The sequence below is a fragment of the Semicossyphus pulcher genome, unplaced genomic scaffold (genome assembly GCF_022749685.1).
Source record: "Semicossyphus pulcher isolate SPU_LCO1_2020_fin unplaced genomic scaffold, fSemPul1.0.p SCAF_23, whole genome shotgun sequence".
NCBI classification, from domain to species: domain Eukaryota; kingdom Metazoa; phylum Chordata; class Actinopteri; order Labriformes; family Labridae; genus Semicossyphus; species Semicossyphus pulcher.
In genome coordinates this window covers 17,030,584-17,044,317 of record NW_027211697.1, presented here as the reverse complement: position 1 = coordinate 17,044,317, position 13,734 = coordinate 17,030,584, and positions in this window count along the sequence as shown.

Sequence of the window (13,734 nt, the reverse complement as noted above, 5' to 3'; positions counted from 1 at the left end):
ACACACTTTTGACCTGCATCTTCAACTTCCTCAAAAACATCAATATTATGCCAATTCTGCATTTCCTCATGTTTAGCTTTGTCAAAAGAGATATCTTTGGTTATAAGTACATCAGCATCCCTATCTTCTGATTGAATATTAAGGTTATCAACACTTGACATATCAACTGACTCCTTTTGTCCATTACTGCCATCAGGTTCAAGATATTGCAGGTTATACCAGTTTTTATGCTTCCCTGTGGCTTTGCCAGCTCTGCCTAAAATTGTGGCTCTATGTAGAATACCATCATCTCTGTTTCTAAAAGTTACAGTCTGACCTGTCTTGAGCTGTTTTTTAATCTGTGTCATAGGGGGTTGCACTACTTGTGTAGGAATTTCAATGTCACTGGTGTTGTCATCAGTTTGTGTCACCATGGGTGTATGCACTTCACTGTCACTGTTGTTGCCCTGTTCATCATCTGTATTCCGTTCACTGTGTGCTGCATTTTTTACAAGGCTTTTCTCACTTCCTGTCTCTCTGTTTACATCATCTTGGACAGTCTGATTTTCCTGTGCGTTTACCTTTGTAAGCCTAGAGTGGTGCACCCTTACAAGAATTCCACCATGTCTTACAAATACAACAGCTCCATCCTGACCAATTACTACCCCTGGTCCCTTCCATTCTGTACAGTCTGCTCTTTTGTAATATATTTTGTCTCCCATCTCATATTTGTCATCTGTAGGTCTGAGCTGCTTACGGAGTGCTCTTCTTATCCTCTCTGAGCACTCGGCTTCAGTGAATGCTTTTCTGGAAGCATGCAGGGCTGATATGTGTTCCCCTACCCTTGTACTTACAGTGGTACCCTCTAGAGCAGGTGGCTTATCAACTAGTACAGAAGGAAGGTTAGGATTCTGTCCGAATACAAGTTGATGTGGACTGTAACCATGAACATTCAGCATACTGTTCTTAGCCATAAGGGCCCAGTCTAGAGCAGTGTCCCAGTCACATCCATTTTCTCGTTTCACCTTCTGGATGATCTCTGTGAGTGTGTGGTTGTGTCTTTCCAGTAGTCCGTTGCTCCAAGGGCTGTATCCTGCTGTTGTTTTTACCTCGATATTGAAGTTTTCTGCCATGTCTCTCATCTCTCCATTGTTAAATTCTCCACCATTGTCACTGTATAGCCTCTGGGGTGGACCATGGACACTTATCCATGAGTGGATGACGGAGTTGACGATTTCAGAGGCCTTTTTTGTTTTCACAATGTTTCCCTTGTGAAACGTGTGAAGTGGTCGATTATATGGAGATACCACACACCTGGTTCCAGTTCGTGCAGATCCACTGCTACTGTTTCATTGTACTCTGAAGCCAAAGGCAAACCCACAGCAGGTTTTGGCTTTGTCTTGCTGTGCCTCTGGCATATGTCACAGTTATGTACTATTTCTTGCACGATAGTAGTACATTCTTTGTCTTTATTTCCCGAGCTGTGAAGAAGTCTCTGTAGTCTGTCTGCAGATGCATGGCCAAACTGTTTATGTAGCTTCAGAAGAGCTTTCCGTTTTTCATCTGTGGACATGTTTTCTGTCACTGTAAGGACCTCATCTTCAGTTTGAACTTCTTTTGATTCTTTTTCTCTATTTTTCTCTTTATCTCTAATGTCTACACAGTAGTGTCCAGAACTGGTGAATTCAAGGAAAACAGGTTGCTTGAACATAACAGCTCTGTCGTTTTCCATGTCCAAAACAGTTCCTGCTTTTTTTAAAGATGTTTTACTCAGCAGCAGTGGGATTTCAGCTTGGACTACTTCAGTTTCAATGTAACATTTTGTCTGTCCTATTTTAGCAGGTAGTTTCACTTTTCTGTTGGAATATACAACATTTCCATCTCCAAAACGAAAAGGCCTACAGCTGGGGGTTTCTGTTTGCAACAAGAGGTTAACTTGTCCTTGGCTGAGGTCATTAACGTAGCATTCTAGCCATTTCTCACCACATACTGTACGAGTACAAGCAGTGTCGATAATAGCTGATCCTAAAGATTCAGTCAAGAAAATCTCTGAGTTACACATGGAGGCTTTTGTGAACAGTGTTATGTTACATTCTTCTACATTTTCAGTTAGTCTTACATGTTCACTCTTGTGAGGACAGTCCTTGGCCCAATGAAAGGTACTCTGACAAATGGTGCATTTGGACCTCTTACCGAATTTATCCAGTGGATTGGTACCCGGTAATGGTTGCCTTTGTTGTCCACTCTGCAAGGTAATATTGCGTTTACCTTTTCCTTGCTGTCTTTGTTCTGTAAAGAAAGCTACGTCCTGGTTCACTTTTATTCCCTCGGACGAAGCTGACGTCTTTCCTCCGAAGATTCTCTTCAGTCCCGACTTCATAGATGAGAACGTTAACTCTGTGCACGCTGTCAATGCTAGTTGCCTGTTTTTTCCGTCCAAACATGCCGTGTCCAACAGCTTAAAGGCTAACACAGCATCAGGAAGAGTCATGTTATACTTTTTCATTCGGTTGTAACGCTGTTCAAAGTCAATAATGTAGTCCGCCATGGAAACAGAGCTGTCTTTCGTCATTCCGTCAAAATGAGAATAAGCTTCGTATGCGCGGTCTTTTTCCTCCTTCAGGAACACGCCATCCAACTTTGCTAGCAGCGTAGCCATACCGTTATCACTGTCCAAATCTTCTGCGGGTATTTCCATGGCTGTTTCCCTGGCTCTCCCCTCAAGCCCCAAAGCAAGTGCAAGGGCTTGTTTCTTTTTGTCGAGTTCGGTAACTCGCATCCAGATATTAACTTCATTCTTCCAGCTTTCATATGGCCTGGCTTCATCGAACTTCGGTGGAACTTTATAACTAGTAACCATCCTCTGCTACCATTGTTAATGTTAATAAACACGACATTTATTCCGCTCAGAGACCTTTATTTCACGGTTCACACACACCGTTACCTTTCCCAGTCCCACCGCACCGCGAACTGCGCATGCGTCACCCCAGTACAGGGATCACCTCCAAAACATATTTACCGTAATGAACATGGTAGAACAGAGATACATGTTAACACTATGATTCGTTTGCACCATTAACTGTGTAGTTTCCATCACCACCATACGAGCTGTGCAACACTGTGAACAGGAAAACTATATGAAGCCAAAATAACCGTTTGACTCGAGGTAAACATGTCGAACAGCAGCAGCAGGTAGCGCAGGGCAGCATGACACTGATGGAACACAAGTGTTGGCCTTTAGTTTTTCTTACCATCGTAGCAGACAGACGGCTGTCTGGAGCTGCACCTTGAATATCTCCATGAACCCAGCCAAGGCATCCTTGCACAGGTCTCGTGTCTACCTTCGTTATTGATGTAATCATGGTCCCACTTCCTGAACTCTGCCTCTCCTTCACCATAATATCCCTCCTTTTCCAGTGACCACCTCCAGCTGTAAATGTCATCGTACAGTCCTATCCACAAATGACCCTGATAGTATTTGTGTGCAGCGGCCTCCAGCTTCTCCGACTCCTCCTGGTTCTCAGCAGAGGCCAGGTCGGTGTAATTCTCTCTGCAGTAGCTCTGAGCTTCAGCCCAAGTCTTTGCCTCTTCAACCAGGATGTAGAGACGAGGGAAACAGGCAGGAAGGAAACACAGTCCTGTGGTGATGAGAGAGGATTCCTCTTTATTCACCCATTAAACAAGACACACACACACACACACACACACACACACACACACCAGGCACACTCCTGATTTACATCTTACTGTGTAACAACTGAAAGACTTTGATGGAGAAACACAAACATTAAATTGCACCAACCTGATAAGACAAGAGAAATAAAAGTCTTCCCCTCCATGGAAATGATCGTTCTGCTTCCTTTTACTGTTCTGTCATTCTGCTGTGAGAGAAATAGAAGAACATGGTTGATGAACAGACTTGGCTGTGTGTCCACACTGGAGCCAAAGACACTCGAGACGGTCTTCTTCACAGGACTCACAATAACATCAGAGTTCACTCTTTACAGAGAGTATTGTCCCGCCTGTCTCTGCTCTCTATCTGTACATTTGTCTGTTACATGATCACGTTTCTATGAAATGATGTGATGTCTTCTTTTTTACATCAGGAGCTTTGCTTCATGTCAGTCAGCCTTCAAATACACCTCAGAATATTCCTGATGTAACTCACAGCAGACTGAACTTTGCCCTTAACCTGCACTGACACGTCAATAACACAAACTTTTCTTTTTCTCCACAAAACTTCACTTAGTCAGCGTTTTAGAATAAGAGTGATATCATCAGCAGCAGAGTGGAATAAAGTCCATGAGAGAAATGTTTCAAAGAAATGATGTCTTACCCGTGATCTGATGTGAGAGTGAACGCAGACAAAGATGATGATGAAGCTACACTGTAGAATCAGTGCAGTTATATTCACTGCAGCTTTCAGTGTGACACAAACACTCAGAGCTGTTTGTCGTCATGCCTCTTCGATTTAATCCCCAATTTGAAATCTATGCAAAGACACGAGAAAGAACTTATGATTTGCATTATGCGTGAGTCCACTCAACCTCTGAAGGTGTGCTGAGGTATCTGGCACCAGATCCTTTAAGTCCTGTAAGCTGCGAGGTGGGGCCTCCATGGATCGGATTTGTTTATCCAGAACATCCCACAGACGCTCAGTTGGATTGAGATCTGGGGAATCTGGAGGCCGAGTCAACACCTTGAACTCGTTGTTCCTCAAACCATTCCTGAACCATGTCTGCAGTGTGGCAGGGCGCATCATCCTGCTGACAGAGGCCACTGCCATTAGGGAATACTGTGTCCATGAAGGGGTGGACTTGGTCTGCATCAATGGTTAGGTAGGTGGTACGTGTCAAAGTAACATCCACATGAACGGTAGGACCCAAGGTTTACCAGAAGAACATTGTCCAAAGCATCACACTGCCTCCGCCGGCTCACCTTCTTCCCATAGTGCATCCTGGTGCCATGTCTTCCCCAGGTAAGAGACGCACATGCACCCTGCCATCTACATGATGCAAAAGAAAACGTGATTCATCAGACCAGGCCGCCTTCTTCCATCGCTCCGTGGTCCAGTTCTGATGCTCACGTGCTCATTGTAGGAGCTTTCAGTGGTGGACAGGGGTCAGCATGGGCACCCTGACCGCTCTGCAGCTACACAGCCTCGTACACAACAACCTGTGATGCTCTGTGTGTTCTGACACCTTTCCATCAGAACCAGCATTAACTCTTTCAGCAGTTTGAGCTTCAAGTTTGAACTTTAGTACTTCTCTGTCATCAAGTATTAAGTAATGTGTATTGGATCTTAGACAGGAATCAACACTGACAATAAGAACCTGAGTGACAACATGTGGAGGTTAGCTCAACAGCTAGCTATCCCCACACATAGTAGATAAATATTTTCTATATAATAAAGTTATAGTGAAAAGAAGAGAGATAGGACTTTATTTCCCCATGCTCTGAAATCTTATTAGTCTTAAGATAAAGCTTGTGTGAATTCTATGTTGAAATAAGTGAACATTCATACATACATTTGATCTACTCTGTTTCCCTGTCATTTCAGTTCTTTTCTCCAGATCTCAACTTATTTATCTGTTATCTCGAGATAACAGAGCTACTCCACCGTAACGTCACATGATCATAACTCGTATCCCCAGAGCTGCAGAAGCACCAAACAAACATAGAAGCAGGCTGAACTGACCTCAACAGTGTGGGCGATGGCAGCATGGTGTGTCCTGCTCTGTAACATCGCAGTGACCAGCCTGTTGTTCTGTTTTCTACATCGACAGAAAATGATCCCGTTATCACGAGAAAACCAGCTTTGATACCTCGAGATAACGAGATAAATAAGTTGAGATCTCAAGGAAACAACCAGAAATTAAATGTATAAAATGTATGGATGAATGTCCGCTTAGGGCTCCCATAAAATTCACACCTGATGCTGATATTATATTTATATGCCTTTAATTAGTGTGAATGCTGTTCAGCATCATCTTCATTTTTTGTACAATGGAAACAGATGGGAAAAATCTTCAACTTCACTTCAACTCATTCAAATTTGTAATGCTGCAACTTCATCATACTTTCACTCATAGACTTCATTTTTGCTTTGAAATGTTCACAAATCTTTCTGCTGTTATACTTGTATTCAGCTTTTTGCTATCTTTTACAGTTTTTGAATAATTCAGCTCTAAGTAACACAAGGTTTTCAACAGTTTTCAGATTTTACAATGGGTGCAGATGGCACAGGCTAGAGTGCGTTATGTCATCGGTAAAGTGTAGAGCACTTTAAAAATAACTCAAAATTCTTTCAAACAAATTGCTCCTCAGCCTACAATTTTCACTCCACACACATAATTTTACCCTCAAAATGTAGGAAATCTTCTCCTCTACCGCTGACAAGTTTTTGACGTCAAACAGATTCACAGTTTTGGAACAATGAGCTTCAAAGCAACAGGAGCGCCAAAAAACTCTCCATCTACCGTAATGTTAAACTTGACTTCAACTTTCTCGAACAAACCACTTGGGAGCACTTTTGTATTTCGCTGTGGGGTCCACATATTTAGCATCACAGACATAAAAGATACATCTACACGTTCAGCAGACTCTCTACATGCTCACAGTATCATTCTTTTGCTGATACTCATTACTTTTGCCCCTTAAAATTACCACTATTTAGAGGCAACATTTCAGCTTTTGCTCACTGCAATCTATTGTTTAAGATGGCTAGGCTGTTTGACTGCTTGTATCTCTCTCCAGCTGTCTGTCTCTCTCTCTTTCTTTCTTTCTTTCTTTCTCTCTCTCTCTTTCTGTCCCTCTCTGTTTCTCTCCCTATCACTTCTGTCTCTCTTTCTTTCTCCCCCTCTCTTTCTTTCGCTCTTTTCCCTACTTATTTCTGTCTTTCAGCTTCATTTTCCTCACTTTCAGCTTTCCACCCTCTCTCCTCTCTTCTTCTGTCTTCCTCACCTTCAGCTTCTCTTCCACACTTTTAGCATGTCGTCCTCACCTTCTGCTGCTTCTTCCTCACCTTCTGCTTCATCTTCCATACCTTTTGCTTCTTTTTCCTCACTTTGAGCTTAATTTTCCTCACCTTTTTAATCTTTTCAACAGCTATCAGCAGTTTATTTCACATCTCTGCATTTTCAGCTGCGTTTTGCAATTGCATTTCAGCTTTCAGCATTCCCACACATTTTCTGCAGTAAATGCAATTTTTCTAGTATTTGATATGTTTCTCATTGATCTCTCCGGACGCCCAGCAAATTCACAGGGACTTTGAGTCTAGAATTAAAAAAAGTTTTGAGCGTATTGTAGCGTTAAAGGGGTAGCAAGATTAATAACTAATTAATAGCAAAAGGATTTAGGTTTACCTTAAATTCAGTGTTGGACGCCACCCAATTTTGATAAAACAGGGAAAACTTATAATTAGTTATTAATGACTTTAGGCTCATGATCTCAGGGTTGCTACGAGGTTCTTGGACATGGTGTACAGTGACTTTACCATTTTATACACACACAAATCACATGGATCAAGGTCTTTATAAATGAAAGGTTTATTTAACTACTTCTAAGTGGAATATTAATGAAGAAATAAACAGGGACACTGAATACAACGATGAACAATACATGAATGACAACGGACCACATTGTAGAAGGCATCTGTGACTAGTTTCTTTGATGTTTTAGAATTAAATGGGATTTAATTACTAATGCATCGTTCGGCAGTTGAGAATTTAAAAGGGCACCAAGGAAGATTGTGAAGCAATTCAAAAGTAATTCTAATTTTAAAAGATTTAGGTTTAGGTTTAATGTTAATTAATCCTAGTTAATTTTGCATCAAGTATCAACACATGGGAGATGTAATTGTATCACCTGATGATCATCTGATGGGTGTGGCAGCAGGCTCTCTTTTGGCGCTCGGGCCTTTTTAGGACGGCTTTCGTCCCTCGTGGCCGATTCGGCTTGAATCGGGTTTCTCCATCTCTCTCTCTCTCTGGCTCAGCAGGAAGCTGAATCATCTTCATGTTCACCCCCCCTTTCTCTGGCTGGGGTGAAGTCTGTGGCAGTTTTGCCAGACGTCGTTCGGGAGTGTCTTTTGTGCAAAGTCTCCTTTAAAGGTTGCTAGATTCGGCTTCTTCGGCACGTTCAGTGCAGCGCGGGATCAGCATGGTGATACTGGCGGCATTCTGCGGCCCAGTACACAATAAGGCCGTTCTTGACGGCTCAGGACTTCAGAAGAGGTTCAGGCTGCATAAGCTGACAGCAGAACCTGGGACAGGCCATGTGGCCAACCCTCCCCCCCCCCAGGGGGGGAAGAGAACTCAGAGGACTCAGGAACAAGAGTCACAGGACAAGACACAGGACTAAGACCCAACAGGAGAAGAGTTCAAAAGGAAGTTGCTTGGAGCTTTATAATCTTGGGACCAGAGGGGTCTGGTTTCTGGGGTCCCTATCTAGCCACACCCATGAGGAGAAGGCTCTGAGAGTGAGATTATGTCTTTTAAAGCATTAAAATCAATATTGCCTACTTCACATATTTAATTCTTCCATATTTAAAAGTTGGGCTCTATCAACTAAAGAACTATACCAAACACTTTATATTAATTGTTGAATAAAACCTGTTGAAAAGGGATTAGATGAACTAAACAATTAAACAACAAGGTTGATGGCAACATCCATTATGACGACAAATAGTATATACATGTACACGTACACGTCTGCATATGCACAGGTAAACCTTTCTGCACATCAAATGAATGGATCAAATGATCTCATGTGTCCACATGTGGTCTTCCTTTGTTAGCAGACAGACATGAGGAGGAGGTGAGATCAGGATGAGGAGAACTGCAGTTTCAGATTCACGTTAAAACAATTTTCACAGTATTAAAATATGTTAGCTCAGCATAACATTACTTTAAGTACATTTCAATTGCATAGGAGAATCAGTCACTTTAGTCCTTATATTCTCTGCAGAAAGGATGTGTCTGCATGTGAGTTATCTTCTCTGGATAACTGTGAGAAGGGCCGTAAACTTGGGGGATGGTTGGTACCTAAATTGACCATTTGTACCAGCGTTCTTCTTACAGACTCTGCATGTGTCTGTTCCAATGATCAGAATACTTTGAAAAAAAGATGCAGAATTAAGGTCAAGGCGATTCACGCTACAGTATTAAATAATTTTCATAAATATATTGACTGAACTTATTTATTCCCTCTGAGATAAAAAATACTGCTAAAGAAGGTACTAATCAACAACTGCTTTAGGATTTGAAGGAGGCGTGCTGTTGTCAAAATGTCTACATTGATATTATCGTAAATAAGATCAAACCCACAAAATGTTTCTCATGGAAAATTCTCATCATCAAAAATCTGATCTTTTAAAAACAAGATCAGCTTCTGTTCCCTTGTGTCATGAAGAAAAGTAGTCTGCAAATGAAGGTTTTGCAAACCATCCAAATCAGTCGAGGTCTTTACATACACAAATGATTGGATGAAGGCCGAGGCAAGGAAAGCACGATTAGTCTCACCTGAAACTAAACATGATCGACCGAGCATGATCTGGTCTGTTCAAGATGTTCGTTTAAGTAGCCAGAACAGTCAAAGTTTATGATAGTCCAATATCACAAAGCATGCCTCAAAGGGCTGTACATAGCATGCATTTAGTTTTTACAAGTGCCTCCACAGTTTCAGGTTGCTGTCACATGACAAATGATGAATGCATTTTAACTACCCTCATCGCACGGGACAGCCTGTGGTTGAAAATCCTCCTTTCTTTTGGGAGGAGTTTGCCTGGGTAAGGACGCATCATGTACATCTTGAGTGGGAACGCCGCGTCTCCCACGAAGGAGTATGGCACCACACCACGGCGCTCTGCCCCTGGGAGAAGATCCATTAATGTCTCATTTGTTCTAATGAAAACTTAAACTTGTTAACATGAGTATAAACTGTTGTGTGCTGGTCAGTCCTGCACACTCAGGATGTTCTTGAGCTGCCCCAGGGGGACCTTTTTGGATTAGGGTTAAGGTTAGGAGTAGTAATATATAGTCACCCTTTGCGCGTGCATACACCAATGCAAATGGTCACCATAGTAATTCTATCTTTTAAAAGAGCCGACGCTTTTAGGTAATGTAGGGTCATTACATTTGTTAATCAATACAAAGAACTTTACCCCTTTTCCCCCACCGCATATCCACCTGATCACAGACACATCACAAGAGCACATGACAGGGTGTCCCATGATGGTCTCCCTGCGCATGCATGTGGCGTGCACAAGAAACATGCACGCCCTTTGAGGCATGCTTTGTGATATTGGACTATCATAAACTTTGACTGTTCTGGCTACTTAAACGAACATCTTGAACAGACCAGATCATGCTCGGTTGATCATGTTTAGTTTCAGGTGAGACTAATCGTGCTTTCCTTGCCTCGGCCTTCATCCAATCATTTGTGTATGTAAAGACCTCGACTGATTTGGATGGTTTGCAAAACCTTCATTTGCAGACTACTTTTCTTCATGACACAAGGGAACAGAAGCTGATCTTGTTTTTAAAAGATCAGATTTTTGATGATGAGAATTTTCCATGAGAAACATTTTGTGGGTTTGATCTTATTTACGATAATATCAATGTAGACATTTTGACAACAGCACGCCTCCTTCAAATCCTAAAGCAGTTGTTGATTAGTACCTTCTTTAGCAGTATTTTTTATCTCAGAGGGAATAAATAAGTTCAGTCAATATATTTATGAAAATTATTTAATACGCTCAAAACTTTTTTTAATTCTAGACTCAAAGTCCCTGTGAATTTGCTGGGCGTCCGGAGAGATCAATGAGAAACATATCAAATACTAGAAAAATTGCATTTACTGCAGAAAATGTGTGGGAATGCTGAAAGCTGAAATGCAATTGCAAAACGCAGCTGAAAATGCAGAGATGTGAAATAAACTGCTGATAGCTGTTGAAAAGATTAAAAAGGTGAGGAAAATTAAGCTCAAAGTGAGGAAAAAGAAGCAAAAGGTATGGAAGATGAAGCAGAAGGTGAGGAAGAAGCAGCAGAAGGTGAGGAAGACATGCTAAAAGTGTGGAAGAGAAGCTGAAGGTGAGGAAGACAGAAGAAGAGAGGAGAGAGGGTGGAAAGCTGAAAGTGGGGAAAATGAAGCTGAAAGACAGAAATAAGTAGGGAAAAGAGCGAAAGAAAGAGAGGGGGAGAAAGAAAGAGAGACAGAAAGTGATAGGGAGAGAAACAGAGAAGGACAGAAAGAGAAAGAGAGAAAGAAAGAAAGAAAGAGAGACAGACAGCTGGAGAGAGATACAAGCAGTCAAACAGCCTAGCCATCTTAAACAATAGATTGCAGTGAGCAAAAGCTGAAATGTTGCCTCTAAATAGTGGTAATTTTAAGGGGCAAAAGTAATGAGTATCAGCAAAAGAATGATACTGTGAGCATGTAGAGAGTCTGCTGAACGTGTAGATTTATCTTTTATGTCTGTGATGCTAAATATGTGGACCCCACAGCGAAATACAAAAGTGCTCCCAAGTGGTTTGTTCGAGGAAGTTGAAGTCAAGTTTAACATTACGGTAGATGGAGAGTTTTTTGGCGCTCCTGTTGCTTTGAAGCTCATTGTTCCAAAACTGTGAATCTGTTTGACGTCAAAAACTTGTCAGCGGTAGAGGAGAAGATTTCCTACATTTTGAGGGTAAAATTATGTGTGTGGAGTGAAAATTGTAGGCTGAGGAGCAATTTCTTTGGAAGAATTTTGAGTTATTTTTTAAGTGCTCTACACTTTACCGATGACATCACGCACTCTAGCCTGTGCCATCTGCACCCATTGTAAAATCTGAAAACTGTTGAAAACCTTGTGTTACTTAGAGCTGAATTATTCAAAAACTGTAAAAGATAGCAAAAAGCTGAATACAAGTATAACAGCAGAAAGATTTGTGAACATTTCAAAGCAAAAATGAAGTCTATGAGTGAAAGTATGATGAAGTTGCAGCATTACAAATTTGAATGAGTTGAAGTGAAGTTGAAGATTTTTCCCATCTGTTTCCATTGTACAAAAAATGAAGATGATGCTGAACAGCATTCACACTAATTAAAGGCATATAAATATAATATCAGCATCAGGTGTGAATTTTATGGGAGCCCTAAGCGGACATTCATCCATACATTTTATACATTTAATTTCTGGTTGTTTCCTTGAGATCTCAACTTATTTATCTCGTTATCTCGAGGTATCAAAGCTGGTTTTCTCGTGATAACGGGATCAATTTCTGTCGATGTAGAAAACAGAACAACCGGCTGGTCACTGCGATGTTACAGAGCAGGACACGCCATGCTGCCATCGCCCACACTGTTGAGGTCAGTTCAGCCTGCTTCTATGTTTGTTTGGTGCTTCTGCAGCTCTGGGGATACGAGTTATGATCATGTGACGTTACGGTGGAGTAGCTCTGTTATCTCGAGATAACAGATAAATAAGTTGAGATCTGGAGAAAAGAACTGAAATGACAGGGAAACAGAGTAGATCAAATGTATGTATGAATGTTCACTTATTTCAACATAGAATTCACACAAGCTTTATCTTAAGACTAATAAGATTTCAGAGCATGGGGAAATAAAGTCCTATCTCTCTTCTTTTCACTATAACTTTATTATATAGAAAATATTTATCTACTATGTGTGGGGATAGCTAGCTGTTGAGCTAACCTCCACATGTTGTCACTCAGGTTCTTATTGTCAGTGTTGATTCCTGTCTAAGATCCAATACACATTACTTAATACTTGATGACAGAGAAGTACTAAAGTTCAAACTTGAAGCTCAAACTGCTGAAAGAGTTAATGCTGGTTCTGATGGAAAGGTGTCAGAACACACAGAGCATCACAGGTTGTTGTGTACGAGGCTGTGTAGCTGCAGAGCGGTCAGGGTGCCCATGCTGACCCCTGTCCACCACTGAAAGCTCCTACAATGAGCACGTGAGCATCAGAACTGGACCACGGAGCGATGGAAGAAGGCGGCCTGGTCTGATGAATCACGTTTTCTTTTGCATCATGTAGATGGCAGGGTGCATGTGCGTCTCTTACCTGGGGAAGACATGGCACCAGGATGCACTATGGGAAGAAGGTGAGCCGGCGGAGGCAGTGTGATGCTTTGGACAATGTTCTTCTGGTAAACCTTGGGTCCTACCGTTCATGTGGATGTTACTTTGACACGTACCACCTACCTAACCATTGATGCAGACCAAGTCCACCCCTTCATGGACACAGTATTCCCTAATGGCAGTGGCCTCTGTCAGCAGGATGATGCGCCCTGCCACACTGCAGACATGGTTCAGCAATGGTTTGAGGAACAACGAGTTCAAGGTGTTGACTCGGCCTCCAGATTCCCCAGATCTCAATCCAACTGAGCGTCTGTGGGATGTTCTGGATAAACAAATCCGATCCATGGAGGCCCCACCTCGCAGCTTACAGGACTTAAAGGATCTGGTGCCAGATACCTCAGCACACCTTCAGAGGTTGAGTGGACTCACGCATAATGCAAATCATAAGTTCTTTCTCGTGTCTTTGCATAGATTTCAAATTGGGGATTAAATCGAAGAGGCATGACGACAAACAGCTCTGAGTGTTTGTGTCACACTGAAAGCTGCAGTGAATATAACTGCACTGATTCTACAGTGTAGCTTCATCATCATCTTTGTCTGCGTTCACTCTCACATCAGATCACGGGTAAGACATCATTTCTTTGAAACATTTCTCTCATGGACTTTATTC